At 33.9% G+C, this 10,315-nt stretch overlaps 1 pseudogene across 1 annotated transcript; it reads left to right on the top strand.

The window, feature by feature from the left end:
- Positions 1-1,658: 1,658 nt before the first annotated feature.
- On the top strand, positions 1,659-5,216 carry LOC125201945 (germacrene A synthase-like; annotated as a pseudogene). The gene is made up of 7 exons (XR_016135893.1): positions 1,659-1,787; positions 2,023-2,296; positions 2,469-2,841; positions 2,918-3,136; positions 4,063-4,201; positions 4,291-4,536; positions 4,780-5,216. The product of XR_016135893.1 is annotated as a germacrene A synthase-like (transcript).
- The last annotated feature ends 5,099 nt before the right edge of the window (positions 5,217-10,315 follow it).

Raw genomic sequence — 10,315 nt, forward strand, 5'->3', positions numbered from 1 at the left:
CAAATATACACATTTCTCACAAAACATATCAACATATCAAAATAGATAAAATATGCAAATAATGGACATGTAATGTAACTTTGACATTAAAAACAGACCAAATAATGGCTTAAAATAGTGCAAAATCCGAGTGTATCACTAGGGCGTCGGCTAGTCATAGTGCTAGTCCACTATTGTGTAGTGGGATGTCCTAGTGATGTGGCAGTAGGGTGGGAAGTCTTAGTGACGTGGCAGAAGGTGTTTTTGGAAAGTCCCAGTGCTAGTCCGTTGGGAAGTACTTCATATTGTGGATGCTCTTATAAAACTAATATATATAAATGGGACTCATAGCCCACTAACTTATTCAACACACTTTTTTTTACATTTCTTAAAACTTGTACTCACACCAAATATAACTCCTATTGTGGACGGAAGTAGTACAATTTAACCAATTAATTTGCTTGCTTATAAGGTGGGATTTTGGAGAACTCTCTCGACTCCAAGAGTACATGAGACCTCTCTGTAAAGCTATCTTGGAACTCTACATTCAGTTCGAGGAAGAATTAGCCAAGGAAGGACGATCATATGCAGCATACTATGCCATAAAAGGAGTATGATTTATGTTATATATATAAGGAAATTCCTATTACTATGATAAGAGTGTGTATTCTTACCAAATTTGATTTGACTTGATTTGATTCGATTTGATATGATTCATATATAGTTAGGAGTAATGATAATCAACCAAAATTTGGACAACCAAATAAGGATATATTAGTAATTTTATGAACTCCATCTCTTTTAGTTGTTATAAGAGCAGCAAAGTAAATGCAATTACTATTAAACCGGACATTATAAACAAACCGGTTTTTTTTATATCAAACTAGAATTTGGTTGTCCAAATTTTGGTCACGCAGTTTTATCGTATAGCTAAAGGAGTTGGTACTATCTCCTTTGATTTATTTGATTTATTTGATTGATTTGATTTGATATGATTCATATACGAAGGTAGAGACAAATCCCTATGAAGTGGAATTCCACATGATCGGCAATAATGTACTAATAAAGGCATAAATAAACAAACTTTCTACCACGATGTACGAAGGTAGAGACAAAAAAAACCCTGTGAAGTGGACCTCCACTTGATCGGGCAATTCATAATAACTCTAAATTAATTTAATTAAACTTAATTTATAAATTTAATTACAAATTAAATATAAAAAGAGATTGGCGTCCGATGGACAACTTCACATTCACAAGTAACAATCTCATCCTCCCTCTGTCTCATGAAAATAGAAATTTTAAGGACGTTACAGATTTTATTGCAAAAAATGATAAAGTAGGAAAGATGTAGAAAGAAAAAATGAGTGAAGTATTAATACTGAAAAATTAGATCCACCTAGAAATGAGCTATTATTAATATGCATTCTTGACACCCAAACTGTAACATAACAACCACAATAGACAACTACATTTATATTTAGAAAGACAACTACATGTAGAAAGACAACTACATTTATATTTAGAAAGACAACTACATGTAGAAAGACAACAAGACGGCGTGCGGCCGTCATAATTTATATTTTATGATCCATTAATTAATACTCCAAATTTGCTTATTTATACATGGATTAATCTTGTTCAACACTTGAACTACATCACATTTTGCTTCTCTAAATTCTTATTTTGTTGTCCTAGATTTGTAAATGGCGGCTCTAAATTCCAAAAGTTTCTATCATCGCTCTGAGTCCAAGTTCTCACCTAGCTTGTGGGGTGATCAATTCATCAGTCATGTATCTGACTCCAAGGTAAGTACTTATATAATTTCACTTTTCCTAAACCAAGGTCAATTGTTGTGGACTCTAATGTTTCATATCAATTGTATAAGCCAACTAATTGAAGTAAGATTTAGTATTTTAAAGGACTTCTAATTGGTTTGTAACAAGTGATATAGTATAACAAGATTTCATGCATTTCCTTTTCCAAATTTTCTTTCAAGTAGATAATGTGATTGTCATTTATAATTACTATTTGGCATTGTAGGTCATAGAAAAATACTCCAAGAGAGTTGAAGTGATGAAAAGTGATGTTCGAAATCTGCTAACAGCTCCGGAAACCAAAATGGTAGACACTATGAATCTAATCGACACACTCGAGCGCCTAGGAATTTCGTATCATTTTGAGAATGAGATTGAAGACAAACTGCAACAATTTTTCGATCTCAATATGGATTATAACGATGATGAAGCCTATGATTTGTACACCGTTGCTCTCCACTTTCGATTGTTCAGGCAGCACGGCCACCCTATATCTACCGGTATATAATAATATGTATTTATGTGTATTATTATTATTATTATTATTATTATTATTATTATTATTATTATTATTATTATTATTATTATTATTGTTGTTGTTGTTGTTGTTGTATATACCTTTCTTGTTTTAGTTTGGCTATGCATAATAAATCTATGACTTTTCTGAAGCAGAAATTTTCCGTAAATGGACTGATGTGAAGGGGAAATTCAAAGAGAGCATTAAGAGCGACGCGAAGGGTATGCTAAGTTTGTATGAAGCTTCGTATCTTAGAACACGCGGAGAAACCATACTAGACGAAGCGCTTGCTTTTACTACAGCCACTCTAAAATCAATGGTACCAAACCTCGGATCTCCACTGAAGAAGCAAGTTGAACGTGCCCTAGTGCAGCCCTTGCATTTCGGGATTCCTAGACTCGAAGCACACAGTTACATCACTATGTATGAAGAAGAAGAGCACAGAAACGAAACCCTAATCAAGTTTGCCAAATTAGACTATAACCTATTGCAGATTCTGCACAGAGAGGAGCTCCAGCAAGTCTCAAGGTAACACATGTAATTTTCAACCAATAGATGTGTAGTATTAATACTAATTAGATATAATCTTGATTTCTATATATAGGTGGTGGAGAGAATTAGGGCTTATCTCCAAACTTTCTTATGCAAGAGATAGAATAGTGGAGTGTTTCTTTTGGGCTGTGGCAATGCACTATGAGCCTCAATACTCCCTTGCTCGTGTCTTTTTCGTCAAGAGCACTGCTATGATATCTATAATAGACGACACATTCGATGCTTATGGTACAATTGAGGAACTCGAGGTTTTCACCGAGGCAATACAAAGGTAAAATCTATGGATATTTTTGGTACTCTCTCGTCCCACCTAAAGTGAAACATTTTCTTCTTTATCTGCTCTCCTATTTTATTAACTTTATTATTTCACATGCTGTATTCTATTTTCCACTAATTCTCTAAACATTATTTTCTTAAATTTCATACACAAAAGAAACGTCTTGTATTCTATTTTCCACTAATTCTCTAAACATTATTTTCTTAAATTTCATACTCAAAAGAAATGTCTCACTTATGGTGAGACCGAGGGAGTATAATAGAATGACATGACCATTTCTACATATATTGTATTCATTAGTTGTTACGAAATTTTTGCATGATCGTCATTCTATTGGAATAATTATTTCCATATGTAATTAAATCAGGAATTGTCATTCATAAATCATATTCATAGAATTACATAGTCATTCCTTGTTTCCATGAATTATGCTTTCATTTTTTCCCTTTCATGATCCTTGTTCCTACCAACAAAGTAATTGATACGAGTATACTCGTATCGGAGAATGATGGCGAGAAATTGCCGGATAAAAGAGGTCTGTTTGCGGAAGGAATTCCGTTGAGCAACCGATGAACAAAGACTAGGAAAAGTAAAGTGCAGAAAAGTAAAATACAATAAAAGATAATTGTATTTCTTCAATGAATAACAAAGACTCATATTTATAAAACTCCCTAATAACCTAACGGATCAAGAAATATGAAAGATATGCTAAATCAATAATATATGAAATAATAGAGATATGAGAATATTATGTAGATATACTCGTATCAGTAATCCTCCCAGTTTTATCGTATTTTTCCTACATCCATTCCATTCATCATCCTTTCATTCTATTATACGATGCATGTCCTAAGAATTTCAAGTTGTGCAATATTGGCTTACAAGTTACAATTTAACCAACTTATTTGCTTTCTTGTAAGGTGGGATTTTGGAGAACTCTCTCGACTCCCAGAGTACATGAGACCTCTCTATAAAACTATCTTGGAACTCTACATTCAATTCGAGGAAGAATTAGCTAAGGAAGGACGATCTTATGCATCATACTATGCCATAGAAGGAGTAAGATGTGTTATATATAAGGAAATTCTTATCACTATTACAAGAGTGCGTATGCTAACCAGATTTTATTTGATATGATCCATATATAGCTAAAGGAATTGGTGAGGTACTACTTTGAGGAGGCGAAGTGGTTTATAAAAGGTAACTTGCCACCGTTTGAGGAATACCTAAAGCTTGGTCTCATTACAAGCACCTTGGGTTATCTGATCCCCTCTTGTTTTATGGGAATTGGATCTGCGCAAAAGGAAGATTTCGAGTGGCTAAGTAAGAAGCCTAAGATACTTGTCGCTGCATCCACAATAGGTCGCTTAGTTGATGACGTCGGTTCTTATGAGGTGCGTATATTGATAGACAGCACTATCTCTATCACATAGTAAATTGCACACTTTCCTCTTTAGTTTGTCCTACAAAAGATATTTCCATTTTTTTTCAGAAAAAACTTCTCTCTTATATTAATATACGCTACTTATTTTCAACTTTCACTAAACAATCAGAATAACATCTCCTAAATTCTCGTGTCATTATTGATTAACTACCATTCTAGTATTATTTTTAGTAATATTTTGTGTTGTGTTTAGGGTGAGATGGAGAGAGGTCAACTTGCTATTGGGGTTGAAAGCTACGTGAAAGAATATGGTGTAACAAAAGAAGTGGCGATGTCCAAGTTTATGGAATTGGCTATGAATGCATGGAAAGATACCAACAAGGAGATGTTGAGGCCGTCTTGTTATAAATCTAGGGATCTTCTACGGTTATCCTCAATTCTGAACGCTTAGTAGATGTTACTTACAAAGACAAAGAAGATGGTTACACTCATCCCGAAAAGGTTTTGAAGCCTCTTATTGTTGACATGTTTGTCGACGCATTTCAGGTTTAGTCTTTTTGAATTCAAATAATGAGTCGAGCATAATTATAAGCTTCATTTTGGGTTTTCTTTGTTGATTCTTTCCCGCAATGCATATAAAGCGTCTAGGTACTCAAGTACCAGTATTATAAATATGAGATTAATTGTGTATTCACTTTGACTTAAGAAAATACAAATCTCAATTTAGTTTTTATGTATCTATCATTCGCTTAATTTTAACTTAACAACCACACAATCGCAAACCATAACTGCATCTTGATCATGGTTTTCTGTTTTCTTTTGAGAATTTAGTCATGTCCTGACAACCATACTCTCGTCGTAAATCCCAACAAGTATTCAACGGCATGTCAATTACACTATGTAACACTGTCTGAATTTGCTTATTCGACGCGTTATCTTTGGGGAAAATAATAATTTATTAATTGATTGAATGAATGAATGAATACAATATCTCCTATTTATAATATTCTAATACTATTATACTAAATTATTGAATAAGAAAACAAAGATATGGAAAAGATATGGTGAAATAAAATATAACTAAATATTGAGATTTCCTAAGATATAGAGGATCGTATCAACTCCCTCACGGTTAAAATCCGCCTTGTCCTTAAGGTGGAAACCACAAAGCAACTACGATAGTTGAAAGCAAAAATTTTGGCGAGGTGTCTCCTCCTGGATCAAACTCACACCAAGCAGTTGAGCGTTTCCCTTCATCATCCCCATTAAATTTGCAAGCATTAGTGAAGACAACATGTTTGGCAAGCACGCATAGCTCGATGCGAAAGGTTTCTGCGGCGGCAAACAAGCACTTGATAACTCCTTCTAGTGGCAGCCCTTTCTCGCTCTCACGTAAATCCGATTTTTCCATCTGCATAGCAAGAAATCCATATTTTCGTTTGCTAAAACTGACACATATACAAGGATCGAATGCGCGCAAAATGATCATTTAGGTCATCCTAAATAAATCAATGTCTTCACATCCGTATCTTTGAAGAAATCATACACCAAGAGAAGCTCCTTCTCGCCTAGATGATCTTCCCCCAGAAGTCCCCCTATTGGACGTGCCACTTCAACATCTCCATAAAAAATCATCAATGCAAGACCAATGCAGTTGTCAAAACTCAGCGCTAAAACGTTAAGCTTGTCAACACGTCCACAAATTCCCAAATAGGCCGTGGAATTTCGAGGCGGGATCAATCATGCATCGATGGCAAGCAATGTCGGTTGATGAATCATTTTTGCAACATCACTATCATGCAAATCTCTATTTTTATCCAAATAATTCTCAATAACATCTTCGGATGTCACTCGGGCAACATCGAGAGATGCGACGGCCTTCTTCACTTCCTCAATGGAATCACTATTAGGGTCGTTTAGTAATATAAAGTCTATTAACGCAAGTGGTCGACGAATCGGGCATGGTAAAATTGAGCATTAATTATTTTTATTACTTCCTACGTCTAAATAAGCTACTAACATTTCTTTTATGGAATATCCCAAGATAAGTGAGTTATTTCTTTTTTTGGTATTCTCTCTCTTACTTTTTCTCTATACTTTATTAACTATATTACTTTATTTACTTTCCAATTTACTAACAAAACTCCATTTTTCTAAACACGTGCCAAAAAAATTTTACTCACTTATCTTTGGATGGAGGTAGTATATACTTTTCTTAAAATATTGTTTTATAGCTCCAAAGGTCCATAGATTTGTCCCCGACTTTAAAAAAATAATAGTAATAACCTTTTCTTAAAATATTGTTTTATAGCTCCAAAGGTCCATAGATTTGTCCCCGACTTTAAAAAAATAATAGTAATAACCTTTTCTTAAAATATTGTTTTATAGCTCCAAGGTCCATAGATTTATCCCAGACTTTAATGTTTGTTCAACTTACAACGCCGCCAACCATAAATATGCATTATGCCCTGGTTTTGTTTCCCTTTTTCAGAAATTATTCCGAGACTTTAATGTTTGTTCAAGTTACAACGCCGCCAACCATAAATATGCATATTTGCCCTGGTTTTGTTTCCTTTTTCAGAAATTATTCCCTCCATCCCTCGTTTAAAGAATCTCTTTGTCATTTTAATTTATCCACGATTTATAAAACTATTTACTTTATTTCATTTTTAATGTGTGAATCTCATATCTCACCAGCCTTTTACATTCACAATCCAACACAAAACTAATACTTTAAATGGGTCTCACATATGATAGGAATTAATATGAGATTAATTCCAATTTGAAGAAATTAAATGAAATAGCGTGACTTTGAGATAACTGGCGGTTTCTCCAAGAGGGAGAACCGACGGAGAGAATGATAAATATTAATTTAATTCATTCTGCTTAATAATAATAAAAGACTCCACACATATTTATAATATGTGTGGTAAAAAAGATCTCCTATAAACTAAGAGAGCTAATCAAAATCAAATCAAATCATAAATATACATAGAGAATATCAGCTCTCTTCCGAAATAAATAGAATATCAGGTCTCTATCAATTCCCCCACCATTGAAAACCACATTGTCCTCAAGGTGGTTTTCAACGGTGGAGAATTGATAAGGACCTTTGCCCTCAAGGTAGAAGTCAGAAAAATAATCATTCATCTCGTTGTCTCTGTTTGGATCTTCGTCTGCAAACAAAATTGTATCGTTTGGGACCGCAACGAGTGATGGAGAAACCGTCTTTGGACATGAGATCTCTTCCTCGACTTTAGTGACATAACCAATGATGACAACAATGATTTTTGGGCTATTGGTTTCCACCAAAACCATTGGCTCATCTATCTTTTGAGGCGATTTGTCATCATCTTTTTCCGTCTCTACGATGTCTGGATCAGACTTGACATTTGTTCTTGACTCATCGTCGTTTTTTGCAATAGTCTTGATGAAGGAACCAGATGTGGCCTCCTTTTTAGCCATGGCATCTTTTTTTGCTAAATATGCAACTGCTCTCATAATTTTGTTGAGAAGTTTATTCGTCTCGGTGAAATAAATTGCATCCTCATCAAAGTTATGATAAACAGTATCCAAAAATTCTTACCATGAGCAATCAGGATTCAAGCGTCGGTACTTGTGGAGCCATACGGATGCTAGATGATCAAAAAATAACCTCACAAAAAATAGACCGTCAGCATCAGAGAACAAGTGATAATCAAAATATTCATGAATATCCAAAATCAATCTCATGAGGTTAACACTAGAAAACCGAAGAGGAGAGTCTGGATGAGAGTTTAAAAGCAAGACGGACATGGTGGTAGAAAGTAAATCAATAGGAGGATGATAATCTAATGAAAGCACCAATTTGATGGGAATTAATATGAGATTAATTCCTATTTGAAGAAATTAAATGAAATAACGTGACTTTGAGAGAACTGGCGGTTTCTCCAAGAGAGAGAACCAATAGAGAGAATGATAAATATTAATTTATTTCATTCTGGTTAATAATAATAAAAGACACCACACATATTTATAATATGTGTGGTACAAAAAGATCTCCTATACAAAGAGAATATGAGCTCCCTTCCGAAATAAAATAGAATATCAGGTCCCTATCAACATACCATTCACTTTCTCTCTTTACTTTTCTTCACAAAGTCAAACAATTTCTTAAAAGTTATGTCGAGTCAAAATGGCTCTTTAAATGATGGGCGAAGGGAAGATGTAGGTATTAATTCTTGACAGCTCAACTTGCCCTCGTAATTCTTATACTCCCTCCGTCCCAGATAATTCGTCCCAGTTTTCCATTTCGGTCCGTCCCACATAATTTGTCTCATTTCACTTTTACCATTTTTGGTAGTGGACCTCATATTCCACTAACTCATTCCTACTCACATTTTATTATAAAGGTGGGACCCACATTCCACTAACTTTTTCAACCCACTTTTCATTACAATTCTTAAAACTCGTGTCTGATCAAAGTGACCCGAATTATTCGGGACGAAGGGAGTATATATCAAATTTTTAATGTAGGAGAACACTACAGGAACACCATGATTAGAGCGACAATCTACCACCATTAATTGCCATTCGATCTCTTAATTGGATGGATGGAATTATTTTGTATGATCAGAGTACGGTTTGCTTGTTTATGAAAAAAATATCGCTTTTAGGGGGTAATTTTGTCATTCTGCCTAAATTGCTTGAATGGATTTCGTATGTCAATTTGCTCTGTTACATTTTTTTATTGTTTGCTTCTGAATCGCAATTGCATATCATTGTCATAGACTCCTTATTTCATTAGTTGTTTTATTTTCATAGCTTAATAGGAATTTTGTATCTCATCTTTCTTACTTACATGTGTTTTGCTTCTTGGTCAGAAAGTGCATATCAATGTCATTGATTCCTTATTTGTCATTAGTGTTCTAAAAATAATCATAAATCTCATATTGCATGTCAATTTATAATTTATTATTTGTAAGTAACAAGTGTACTATTGACAAATTATCAATACATGTCTATTTGTGCTTGATGTGGTTTAATACTCAACATTGAATTCCTATTGTAATTTAGTACTCCCTTCATTCCATAGTAATGAAGCCAAAATTTTTCCGCACGGAGATTAAGAAAAATTGTGTTAGGTGAGTTAAGTAAAAAGAAAATAAAGTGGAAAATGAAAAAGGTAGAGAGATGAAGAAAGAAAAAAGTAACAGAGAGTAAAGTATGTGTGGAAAAATGTATTGACTTTTACTAAAAAGAGAAATGACTCTATTACTATGGAACGGACGGAAATGGAAAAACGCCCATGTTACTATGGAATGGGGAGGGAGTACTTGGTTACATTAGTTGTTTTGCTTCGCAATGTGTCAACATTTGCTTACCATTGTCAAAGATGTCAATTTAGGCAGAATGACAAAATTATCCTTAGCAATATTTTCTTCGTAAACAAGCAATCCATACCCTAATCCTATAAAACAATCTCATCCATCCATTTAATAGATCTGATGACTATATAGAAATGGTGATAGGTTGCCATTTTAATTTGGGTTATAAATTATTCGATGTAACATCATAACTATTTATTTATTTTTTTATAAATTATTGAATTATTAATTCTTGACTACCACATAGTAAGCCCTATATCTGTTCAAACATTAATTTTGGCTTAACGCAATAACCACACAAGACAACTACACGACGGCCGCCATAATTTATGTTTAGTGATCAATTAATAGTCCAAATTGTCGTTTAGTTTGATCCTATGCCTATATATACATGGATTCTTATTGAACACTTCAACTACTACA

The sequence above is a fragment of the Salvia hispanica genome, chromosome 2 (assembly GCF_029641045.1).
Source record: "Salvia hispanica isolate PSC_SH4W2 chromosome 2, Shi_PSC_v1, whole genome shotgun sequence".
Lineage (NCBI taxonomy): Eukaryota > Viridiplantae > Streptophyta > Magnoliopsida > Lamiales > Lamiaceae > Salvia > Salvia hispanica.